This window comes from Maniola hyperantus, chromosome 5, assembly GCF_902806685.2.
Source record: "Maniola hyperantus chromosome 5, iAphHyp1.2, whole genome shotgun sequence".
NCBI lineage: Eukaryota > Metazoa > Arthropoda > Insecta > Lepidoptera > Nymphalidae > Maniola > Maniola hyperantus.
In genome coordinates this window covers 13,848,811-13,861,743 of record NC_048540.1, presented here as the reverse complement: position 1 = coordinate 13,861,743, position 12,933 = coordinate 13,848,811, and the positions used below count along the sequence as shown (strand labels likewise).

At 35.9% G+C, this 12,933-nt stretch overlaps 2 protein-coding genes across 2 annotated transcripts in view; one reads left to right on the top strand and one right to left on the bottom strand.

Annotated features, from left to right (window-relative positions):
* Nucleotides 1-2,282, bottom strand: part of LOC117982145 (uncharacterized) — a 328,575-nt gene extending 326,293 nt beyond the window's left edge. The window contains exon 1 of the mRNA XM_034968440.2: nucleotides 2,153-2,282. The gene's annotated coding sequence lies outside the window, so the exon portion shown is untranslated. The remainder of the gene's footprint in view (nucleotides 1-2,152) is intronic.
* LOC117982034 (zinc finger and BTB domain-containing protein 17-like) overlaps nucleotides 1-12,933 on the top strand; it is a 216,961-nt gene that overhangs the window by 62,626 nt on the left and 141,402 nt on the right. The window lies entirely within an intron of this gene.

Here is a 12,933-nt window from a genome sequence, read left to right as displayed (position 1 = left end):
TATTTCTCAGGGATTATTAAATATAGGGTGTTCCAAAATACGTAAAATTGTTTGTTAGTTTTAAGTCTAATAACCATTTCAAATTATCGATTAAACTAAAAAAGTACGTCATTATGATGTGACGTCACATTCCATTATTTCATAGAATCTCGCGTACTAAGCGCACGTTTGATAAATAGTATTTGATTTGACTAGTTGTCAAATACCGTATTGCTCAATAACCTATCGTCTTTTCGCAAAGAAATAAAGCTATCTATCTAAGGCAAGGTTACAAAGGCACCTTTACAATCCTTTACCGAACGTACAGTTCACAAATAAATCAGAGTCCTTTCTAAAAGTAATATTAGTTGCTAGGTACCTATCTACAAAATATACCTAGCAACTTACTTTGATAAAACTAAAAAGCAACTTACTTCAGACTTTACTGAAGGTAAGGTAAGATTACAGTTGCTTCGAAAATAAATAATATCTAGCTGCTATCAAACGAAGCAAAGGTTGCTAAGGTAGGTATGCCTTTAGCGACCTTACCGAAAGTAAGGTAAGGGTTTCTTCGAAAAGACTATCAAACTAAACTGAGCTTGTTAAGCTACCTACCTTTACTGATCTTACCGTTTGTAAAGTAAGGTAACTTAGGTAAGGTGTGGTAAGATCAGTGACAAAATATTAATTTTGTAAAAACTGGAAAAATTACTTTTTATTAAATATATTAAAGGAAAAGGTGACTGACTGACTGATCTATCAACGCACAGCTCAAACTACTGACGGATCAGGATGAAATTTTGCATGCGGCTAGCTTTTTAGGGTTCCGTACCTCAAAAGGAAAAACGGAAGGGTATAAGGGTATAGGATTACTTTGTTGTCTGTCTGTCTGTCAAGAAACCTACAGGGTACTTCCGGTTGACCTAGAATCATGAAATTTGGCAGGTAGGTAGATCTTATAGCTGATATCTGGGGGAAAATCTGAAAACCGTGAATTTAGGGTTAGATCACACAAAAAAATTAAATTGTGGTCATGAACTAATAATTAGTATTTTCAACTTTAGAAGTGAGTGACTATATCAAGTGGGGTATCATATGAAAGGTCTTCATCTGTACATTCTAAAACAGATTTTTATTTATTTTTATGCATCATAGTTTTTGAATTATCGTGCAAAATGTCAAAAAAATACGACTGTAGTACGGAACCCTCATTGCGCGAGCCTGACTCGCACTTGGCCGGTTTTTAACGTAGACGTCCGCTAAGAAAGGTATTTTAAAAATTCAAATCCTAAGAGGGTAAAATAGAAGTGTGTTGTCCACGCGGATGAAGTCGCGGGAATAAGCTAGGTTCTTAATTAATAAATCATCAGTGATTACTTAATCCTTAAGACCTCATGTAGATAATATGTAAATGTACCATATTCTAGCAAAATAAATGATTATGATTAAGATCATCAAAAGGTACATAGGAGAAAGTCAATCCTAAGATCAACCCACCTATGTTTTGCTGTTTCATAGCGCTAGAAATCTCAAATCGTACTGAATGAGTAGAATTCATGTTTCGATTGAATATAGAGCAAGAAAACAGACAAGCAAATTAGAGCATGGTGGAAAGTGAAAAGGCGGCTTTTCTCGTGTCGTAACCTAAAAACGTAGGCATAAACAGTTATTTTCTAATTTTATTTCATAATAGATCCTGCTACCAAATTAGTCCAAACAATTAGTAAATATAGTAATCATCTATCAACTATAGATATTAAATTGGATATTGCATACCTACTCTGAAGAATGTATTGTTATAAGTTATAACTGTATCAATACAGAAATAAAAAAACTTAATTCAAAGGTAAAATTTTGAATCGCTATTAATAAATAAAAAATATATTAAGTATATACAATAGGCAACACAAATTATAATTTTATAATAGGCACATGACCTGATACAGCATGAAGAACACTAGAAAAAATAATCAGAGCGAAAGTGATATAAAATTCACGAAGCAGAAAAATAAAACAAAACTGACTCTAATTAGGTATACTCACGCTCGAAAAAGCGTTTTCACTTGAATGATAATTTTACTACGACATAAAATCCCTTAGTAATGAAGATGCATCAAAACAAACAACTCTACGCTAATGATGAAAGTGAATTTTACTGAAATTGGCGCCTTACCTTAAACCACTTTCACTTCACTTCACTTGCACTAATTCCACTTAAAACCGTCACTCGATATAGTCCGATATATTTACGCGATCCCGAAAAATCGTAGGGTGAGGACATCTACACTCTAACACGATCGGGATATACACTGAGCTTTCTGATCGGGCGTAGAGGGTACGGCGCGCGCATCTGTGTACGAAAACAGTAATTTAAACACATTTATCAAGCTAATTCTGTAAATTGAACTAAATAATGACATTACCGAGGCCCCTTCGGTTCCTCTGACTGTAGTCTACGATGATATCGGGCCGGTGTAATTGATTTAATGACAGTTGATTTAATTTAATGATAGTCCGTTTGTTGTTTCGTAGCTGTGATTCATATTGGATTTACGATCGCTACGGATTAAACGGAGTTTCATTGATATACTTACCATCGTTTCTTGAAGAAAAATTACAGTTAAGCTTTTCCTAGAAATAACACAATAATAGTATATTTTCTTGTTAAAGCTAAGGCACGTGCATGTGTGTACAACAAGCTAATTCTGTAAATTGAACTAAATAATGACATTACCGAGGCCTCTTCGATTCCTCTGACTGTAGTCTACGATGATATCGGGCTGGTGTAATTGATTTAATGACAGTTGATTTAATTTAATGATAGTCCGTTTGTTGTTTCGTAGCTGTGATTCATATTGGATTTACGATCGCTACGGATTAAACGCAGTTTCATTGATATACTTACCGTCGTTTCTTGAAGAAAAATTACAGTTAAGCTTTTCCTAGAAATAACACAATAATAGTATATTTTCTTGTTAAAGCTAAGGCACGTGCATGTGTGTACAACAAGCCAATTCTGTAAATTGAACTAAATAATGACATTACCGAGGCCTCTTCGATTCCTCTGACTGTAGTCTACGATGATATCGGGCTGGTGTAATTGATTTAATGACAGTTGATTTAATTTAATGATAGTCCGTTTGTTGTTTCGTAGCTGTGATTCATATTGGATTTACGATCGCTACGGATTAAACGGAGTTTTATATTTATACTTACTGAAATTTTTCGTTTCTTGAATAAAAATTACAGTTAAGCTTTTCCGAGAAATAACACAATTAATAATAATATATTTTATGTACGAAAGCAGTAATTTAAGCACATATTTTATCAAGTAGATTCTATAAATTAAACTATAATGTCATTACCGAGGCACCCTTCGGTTCCTCTGACTGTAGAGTCAATGATGACATCGCACCGGTGTACTAGTTGATTAATTAATGACAGTTGACTTAATTTAATGACTAATGACAGTTTGCTCGTTGTTTCGTAGCCGTGATTCATATTGGATTAACGATTGCTACGGATTAAACGATTTAGAGTATTTATTATTTTAAAACTTTACACTACATTTCTATGATCTACAACGATAAGGATTAAAATAATCTATATTACTTGAGTAAATACTAAATCCCAATAAATGCAGGATAACAGAATATTCAAAAAATCTTATAACCATTCGGATGAAATCGCGAGCTTGAACTAGTAGGTACGTACATTTAAAAATAAAATGACCCACTGGCGAGCAAATACCTCCTTTTGTTAGTTGAGGAAGAGATATGAAGCGTTCGTATTCACCCTTGTCTTGTAGGCACCCAAATAATAAGTGACAGGAAGTATGAGGGACAGAGGTAATTTCACTCTTTCCGCCCATAAGAAAAGGGAAAACGAAGCTTTTTATCTTATAAAAGCTAAACAAAATAATGACATGAATGGTAATTGTTAGAACAATAGCGTATAAATCTACACTCAAAAAGTAAAGCCTATATTCGGGTTTCTAGTTTAAAACAAAAAAGAAAATGATCATTCAAAGCCTATTTGTTTACTAACCTCACCATAATATCTTAATTTTAACAACAGGTGAAAATATTACAATAAAACTTAGAGCTAGCCTTATCTAATTACTATACAAATCATGATCACGTGAAATGGTGTCAAGAATTCTTGCTGCATTCCTGCGCTGGACAGCCAGGCTGATTCGTTGTGCAAAAAATGAGCTAGCCCTTCTGTCACCAGATGAGGCTATTAATCGCGGTAAAATGTCTGTTAATTTTTTTTAGCTCTAAGACTCCATGGCCCCAGGGTCTCCACGGCAAACGGAACAAAATATTGTAGACTATAGCTTCAACCTTGTAAATCTGGAATGAGACCCCTGCTCAGTAGTGGGCCAGCGATGGGTTGATCATGATGATGATGGTGATAGAGTTTAAAAGCAGTCACTATTTGGCATTCGTCGAAGCGCTATTTTTAGTTCTCGTGTAAAATTTATATTTTTCAAATAGGGCTTTATACTTAGTAGGTCAATTACAAATCTGCCTAAAATACTAATCTAAGTTTCGAGTAAAGACAAGTCATCCAACTCCAGTGGTGCGAATAGCCCGGAAAATACGAAAACTGTGATATGAGTACAGGCAGCCCGCTCTTATTTATTTTCAAGGGGCTCTACTAACTTTTGATTGTATTGTGAAGTTAATAATGAGGCCAGAGGGCTTGTAATACACGCTTTACATGTGGGAAATGTGTTAAGAAAAGTAACCCTAGCACGCACCCCAGCGTTTTCAATACACATGAGAACCCAACTAGGTTAGTTGGGTTTTCATATGTATGAAAATCTTTGAGCCCGTGCAACTTTAATACCTTTAATACTAAACATTTTTACAGAAATCTGGAAAGTCGTAGACACTTATAAAATTTATTTGTAGAACGTATCTACAAATTTTCATTAAGTAAATTAGGGTAACCTTTTTTGAAAAGTGTCTTAATTTGATCCTAAAGTAATTTATTATCACTACCAAAAAATTTACAAAAAATTTATTCGATCGATAATAATTGCAATAAAAATGCATTTAAAGTTTGAATTTCACATTTCGCCATCTGAATCATCATCATCATCACAGGTCTGTCAAGAAACCTATAGGGTACTTCCCGTTGACCTAGAATCATGAAATTTGGCAGGTAGGTCTCATAACACACACAAAAGTAAAAATCTGAAAAGCGTGAATTGGTGGTTACATCACAAAAAAATTAAAATATGTTCATGAACAAATAATTAATTAGTATTTTCAACATTCAAAGCAAGATTAATAAGATATCAAGTGGGATATCATAATATGAAAGGGCCTGTACCTGCACATTCTAAAGCAGATTTTTATATATGCTAGTTTTTGATTTATTAACCGACTTCAAAAAAAGGAGGAGGTTCTCAATTCGTCGGAATCTTTTTTTTTTTTTTTATGTATGTTCCCCGATTACTCAAAAACGCCTGGACCGATTTTGAAAATTCTTTTTTTGTTTGAAAGGATATACTTCAAAGTTGGTCCCATTTCAATTTGGTCAAGATCTGATGAACATCTTCGAAGATAGATACTGGAACTCCTCAACGGATAAGAGTAAATTGCTCGCGATCAGTGTAATAGCTTAGTAAACAGTAGATTTTTAACCAGTCATAGCATAATTCCATGGGGCCACTAAAAATTGTGAAATAAAAAAATTTTACAAAAAAAATAAAAACCGACTTCGTTACATAAACACTAAAAATTTAAAAATAATTTAATTTATTACCGAATATATTATGTATACAAGAGTTAATATAGTTCCATAATAATATTTTTTGGGGTCGGTGCCAATGAGGTGCCATTGTGGAGTCCCATAAAAATATGAAGTCTAGACGATTCGCGCAGCTAAAGCTAATTGGCACCGGCACCAAAAAGTATTATTATGGGACTATAATAACTCTTGTATACATAATATATTCGGTAATAAATTAAATTATTTTTCAATTTTTAGTGTTTATGTAACGAAGTCGGTTTTTATTTTTTTTGTAAAAATTTTTTATCGTGCAAAGTGTTGAAAAATACGACTGTAGTACGGAACACTCGGTGCGCGTAGGGTTGCCAGGCGTCTGGATAAGTCCGGCCAAAATAAACGGTGTCGGGCTTGTCCGGTTTTTGTTAGGCTTTTTGCATTTCGCAAACGAGCGTGGCCGAGCGCAGGCGAGTCGACTGTCGGTGTCGGTCGCTCTCGTAGGCGGCAGTGCCGCCTGACAACAAGATTTATGAAAATAATAAAAAAGCTTGATTTTAGATACCTACAATTTTTTTTGTCGTACCTATTAATACTAAGACACAAAATCCTCAATAATTTTGGGTGTTCAGTTTCTACCCATATGTCCGGCCAAACTGGCTGGTCTGTCCGGCTATTAGGTTTGGCGATCTGGCAACCCTAGGTGCGCGAGCAGCGAGTCTAACACGCACTTAGCCAGTTTTTATATTCATAAGTACCGAACAATATATTTTTGGTATCCACTTTCTTAATTCTGTGAGATCATAAGAAAGATCAATCAGTAAACTAGTATCAGTAACTAAGTATAACGAGTAGTTCTAGTATTATCTTTTGGCACACCTCTACCGTTCTACGCCATATCTGTAACAGTTTGTCTGTAACGGACAGCTCTTATATCGATATAAGCGATATTGTCGTACCCAATGGTAGATAATGGCTCATTGTTATCTTTCATTAACTTCATTGGCTTCCAAGATTCAAATCTGGAAAGCCAATCTTCTCTTACAATGAATCCTTACATCAATATAAAGGTACCTACGTTATATTCGTTAGGTTATTCAATGATATATAGAGAAGCAATTTTTGAACGAAATTCATATTGTGAAGTCAGCTTTGTAATAAAGTATTATTATAATGTAATGCGTGATAGCCTAGTAAAGCCGTAATAGTCTTTTTTCGAGGGAGAATTTAATCTTCTTAAGATTCCCAATCGGGCTATGTGGGATTTCTACCTACCAAAACCCTTTCGCTGGCCCTCCTCAGAAGCTCCGGGAACTCTGAATAACGTGTTATAAATTTTTTTTTAGGGTAGCTCCCCTACATGTAAAGTGGAGATGATTTTTTCTCGTCTACCCTATAGTGTGGGGTATCGTTGAGTAGGTCTTTTAAAAATACTGTGGGTGTGAGAACAGCATTTTTCGATTTCTAGATCCGTTTGTAAAATATGATGATTTAAATTGCTAATTTTTATTAGAGTCAAGTGTCCCCCCTCCTTTATCAGCCAAATGGTAGTATATATAGGAACGTGAAAAAAATCACAGCAGTATATAATCAATTTTAAAGGAAAACTATCATGGCTAAGTAGGGTTCACAGGTTAAGGAGTTATATCTGTTTTTCTTATCTACTAGCATTTAAAGTACCAATTTCGGTATGAAGCAAGAACAATCGCAGTGATCTACGTTTTGAAAGCATAAAAACGATTGTAAACTTTATACTTGAAAATGTAAAATGTCCCTCACACACAGTCTCGTTTTTGGAGCCAGATCCTGTGACGGCCAGACCTTTGTTATTTAAAAAAAGTTGAAGTTTTGTATTCGCATTATCCCCAACACAGGTGGAAACGATCATCTACTATGTGGTTTAAATCATCGTGGCTTTGGCAGATAACAGGTAACAAATCTTTCGTCAAAGTATGAAGTGTATTTTTTTTATATTTTCTTCGGAATAGTATTATAAATCACGTCATGCATTGCCAGACACTTAGTATCGTGGCAACCACCTGCCTGCTTTAACAATTTGTTAAAGTTTAAGGGTGTCTGGCAGGTACCGGTTATCTGCCAAAGCCAAAATGATCTAAACTTCGTCCCTCCATGTCTTGGTGGCAATGCGCATAGAAACTTTTAGCTTTTATAAAATAACGAAGTTCTGGCCCACACGAGCTCTTAGTCCAATACGTTTTATTGCTTTTTGATTTGACATAGCAGTAATTAATGGGAGCTTTATATCTCCTCTGGTACTTTGCGAACTTTATACTGAACTTTGACAGTAATTTATGACGCACATAAAATTGTTTAATACCTTCTTATATAGGCGCTGAATTGCTCCGATAAGTATTCATTGATGTTGATACGTTCAGATTAAACATAAGTTACATAATATATTTTTACTAGCTAATGCCCGCGACTACATCCGCGTGGATTTAGGTTTTAAAAAATTCCCGTGGGAACTCTTTGATTGTCCGGGATAAAAAGTAGCCTATGTCACTCTCCAGGTCTTTAACTATACCCATACAAAAAATCACGTCAATCCGTTGCTCCGTTGCGACATGATTGAAGGACAAACCAATAAACCAACAAACAAAGATACTGTCGCGTTTATAATATGGGTAGTGATTTATAGCAGATTCGGAAGGCAAATTCTACAGTTTTATTTTTTAAGAATATTATTTAATGATGACTAAGACTCCCCTTTCCCCTCTAATTAAGCGTTAAACTTGAGCTAGGAGTAGGTACGACAATAGTGCAACGGGTGGGGTTTGAGCCGGCGACCTTTCGGATTTCAGTCCGCTCCTCTAACCGTTGAGCTATTGAGGTTCTGAAATGTTAGCAAGACACTCAGATATCTCTCTCATAGAGATAAAAACCAAGATATTCAACCGACTTAAAGTTTGCAGTCTGCGGGGTCTCTCACCGTCATTGATTTATATATTACTTCGTAAGGACAGGGCCATTGAACAAGCCAAATGGCACCGACTCATTGGTCCTAAAATATTTATTTAACACCAATGCAACCTCAGTGACGTCTGGATTTCAAACGGGTCGTTCATTAGTATCTAAGAGGTGGCGCTGATTTATTTGGTTCCAAAACCGTGAAAAATTTTGTTCGCTTGGGCATATCTTGTCATTTATATCGATGCTAACCGTTTCATTTAAATACATCTCAGAAGCCCGAGACCAAAATAAACATAAACAGTAACAACTCTTATTGCTAAACGTGCCTGTTTTTCAGTCAATATTGTCGTAAACGGTCGTTGGCTGGCCACGATATTAAGGGGCTCCTATTTGTTGAGGACCACAAACATCAACAAAATCTGTATCAACGTCTTGCGATTATAACACTTTGATACCCATCGGCTACGTATACTTAACTAGCTAATGCTCGCGACTTCTTCCGCGTGGACTACACCTTACCCCTATTTTACCGCCATAGAGGTTGAATTTTCAAAAATCTTTTCCAGTCAGTCCCTGGCTTCACTCGAGTGAATTTTTGAAAATCGATGACGTGATGAAATTTCCAAAATTCCTCAAACGCAATTTTTCATTTTTTCCGAAAACCCAAATAGCAATTTTCATAGAACTTGGAAAATGACGGACTTTCGTATAATCATTCATCCCCTATTTGAATCCCTTGGGGGTAAAATGTTCAGAAATCGTGAAATACGTATTTCTTCATTCTAATGAGTGGATTCTGAAGAAGCAAGGAGTATAACCCTTGGTCGGTTCCTTGGTTTATCGAGAGCTATAGAGCTATCTTTATCATATATCATTGGTTTTGGCTGAATAAAGGATTAATTTAATAAAAACAGATTTTCTAGCTGAATAAATGATTTCTGACTAGTTGATTAAATGTCTTTTGAATTTTGGGTTTCGATTGCAACGAGAACAACACAATTTACTTTGATTAATGAACAAAACAGACCACTAATTACCACAGTCTATAAAAATAAATGTTTTAGTCTACCCACCGAAGCGCTAATAAAAGAAATCATTGAAGAAAATCCATTAATGGAATGGATAAACAAACACTGTTTGCTATTTTCATTTTCTTTTAAACGAATAATTATCTGCTTTGAAATGGGTTTTAAATACTTATTCCTCTATCTATAGTAAATACAAAGGCTCCGTTTATCGAACTATATAAAAGGAAAAGGTGAATGACTGACTGACTGACTAACTGACTGACTGATCTATCAACGCACAGCTCAAACTACTGGACGGATCGGGCTGTATTGATGGATGGATTCCACGTGTACAATATATTAAACAATTATTAAATTTACTAGAAACAAAAGTTATTTTTTACTTTGTAGTGATTTTGGAAGTCAGTTTTTTAATAATTTTTCTTTATTTTAAGCTTTTTAGTGTAAGTAGTCATAGCTTCTTATTTTTTAATCTTTTATTAACAGGCTTTTACATTTATGTATGTCAGCCTTTAGTCATATTGCTTGGTAATTACCTGAAATATCAATTCAGCAGCCAATTTTTGACGACCTCCCTGGCGCAGTGGTGAGCGCTGTGGTCTTATTAGTGGGAGGTCCCGGGTTCGATTCCTGGCAGGGGTTTGGAATTTTATAATTTCTAAATTTCTGGTCTGGTCTGGTGGGAGGCTTCGGCCGTGGCTAGTTACCACCCTACCGGCAAAGCCGTGCCGCCAAGCGATTTAGCGTTCCGGTACGATGCCGTGTAGAAACCAAAGGGGTATGGGTTTAATAAAAACTGCCATACCCCTTCCAGGTTAGCCCGCTATCATCTTAGACTGCATCATCACTTACCATCAGGTGAGATTGCAGTCAAGGGCTAACTTGTATCTGAATAAAAAAAAAATTAAAAAAAACTTTCCAAATCCACACGGCTTTGGAGTTCAGTACCTTGCAACATCAGGATTAAAGAGTTATTTAAGTTTTAGAAAATATAAATTTCCAAATTGCTCCTGCCGAGAATCGAACCCGGGACCTCCCAGTTATAAGACCACAAAGCTCGCCAGTACACCAGGGAGGTCGAACTAGATCCAATCAAAGCGACACAGAAGCGATCGCAAGATAAGAGCACTGATCGGCAAAAGCTTTCAGCAGATGAGATGAGATCTCACCTCGCAGCTTCCGTAACACGGCTCGCTGGACGCACACCGACTCGATACATCCGATAATACACTTGTGGAACCGGCAGTGCTTTTAACATTAAGTGGTTGCTTAATTTAGAATCATTTCCGTATAAAAACCTGTAAAATAAATACCTAACTACTAATACTAAGAGCCTTAATAGCTCAACGGGTAAAGGAGTGGACTGAAAACCGAAAGGTCGACGGTTCAAACCCCGCCCGTTGCACTATTGTCGTACCTACTCCTAGCACAAGCTTGACTCTTAGTTGAAGAGGAAAGGGGATTATTAGTCATTTAACATGGCTATTAAAAAAAAATTGTCGCTAATCTGTATAATTTTGGTATTGTATAAAATAACAATGCATTTTATCATCACCATCATCATCATTTTCAACCAATAGATGTCCACAGCTGGTTCTCTTGTAGGGACTTCCGCACTCCACGATCTTGCACCGCCTGAATCCAGCGGCTCCCTGTATCAATCTCGATTATGGAATATGTAAGATATTGATGTGAAACTTAAAACTAAAGCAACGTATTGCCGTCAAGATAGAGTCGTGAAAATGTGATAGACAGGTAGACATACTGATATATTATAATATAGACATACTGATATATTATAATATTTTGACATCATCATCATCATTATTAGAGAATCTAAAATTAAATTAGTCGTCAAAATAGGGACAGAAGAGTAAAAAGCTTTCAAGAAATGAAATCGCACCTTGTGCACACCTTAGGATTTTGATGAAATTTGGTACAGAGTTAGCTAACATCCCGGGGAAGGACATAGGTTACTTATTTTCTATCCTGGTAAATTAAAGAGTTCCCAAGGGATTTAAAAAAAATCTATATCCAAGCGGGCAATCATAAATAGTTCACTATATTATTTTGATCAGGTTTAACTTTAGGTAATATAATAAATAAATAAATAAAAATCTTTTTTACTCGTATAAACTTTTACAAGTACTTACGAATAGTCGGATGCATCTACCACTGGTTCGGAATGCCTTTCCTACCGAGAAGAACCAGCAAGAAACACGGCGGTTGCTCTTTTCAAATATTTGATATAGGTACAAGATATTGTAAGTAGAGTAAATAGATAGTGTGCAAAGTGCAAGTGCATATATTTTACAATAAGTCTATGATTAATTTATTACGCCTGAGTATGCGATGTGCATACGTAGCGTTTAAAAAATTGATGGTATAAATACCATACGGTGAAGGAAAACTTAATCGTGAGGACAGAACAATCAAACCGCGTAGCTTATGTGATCCGTACGCCAACGAACAAACGCGCGCCATAATATACCACTAGCGCCATCTAGTTCCATACACAAACACTTAGATACAAAATGTTCGGGAGATGTAATTTAAGTAAATGCACAGTAATAGGTATTCGATTGCTGCGAAGCCGAAAAGGAGGGTTACGTGTTTGTCCTACCTGTATGTATGTATATGTATGTCTGTTCCTATGTCCGCTCGTAACTACTCAACGGCTCAAAATGGCGGATTTCATGCGCTGGCTGAAACCGATGCAATGCAAACTGCAAACCGCTGCGCTGTCGGGGTTTTTTTAGGGTTCCGTACCTCAAAAGGAAAAACAGAACCCTTATAGGATCACTTTGTTGTCTGTCTGTCTGTCGGTCTGTCATGAAACCTACAGGGTAGGTACTTCCCGTTGACCCGTTCACGTTGAATCATGAAATTTGGCAAGTAGGTGTTATGGCAGACATTCGTGGAAAAATCTGAAACCTTGAATTTGTGGTTACATTACACAAAAAAAATTAAATTGCGGTCATGAACTAATAATTAGTATTTTCAATTTTCGAAGTAAGATAACTATATCAAGTGGGGTATCATATGAAAGGGCTTTACTTGTACATTCTGAGACAGATTTTTATTTATTTTTATACATAATAGTTTTTGATTTATCGTGCAAAATGTCGAAAATACGAGTGTAATACGAAACCCTCGGTGCGCGAGTCTGACTCGCACTTGACCGGTTTTTAGGGTTCCGTACCTCAAAAGGAAAAACGGAACCCTTATAGGATTACTTTGTTGTCTGTCTGTCTGT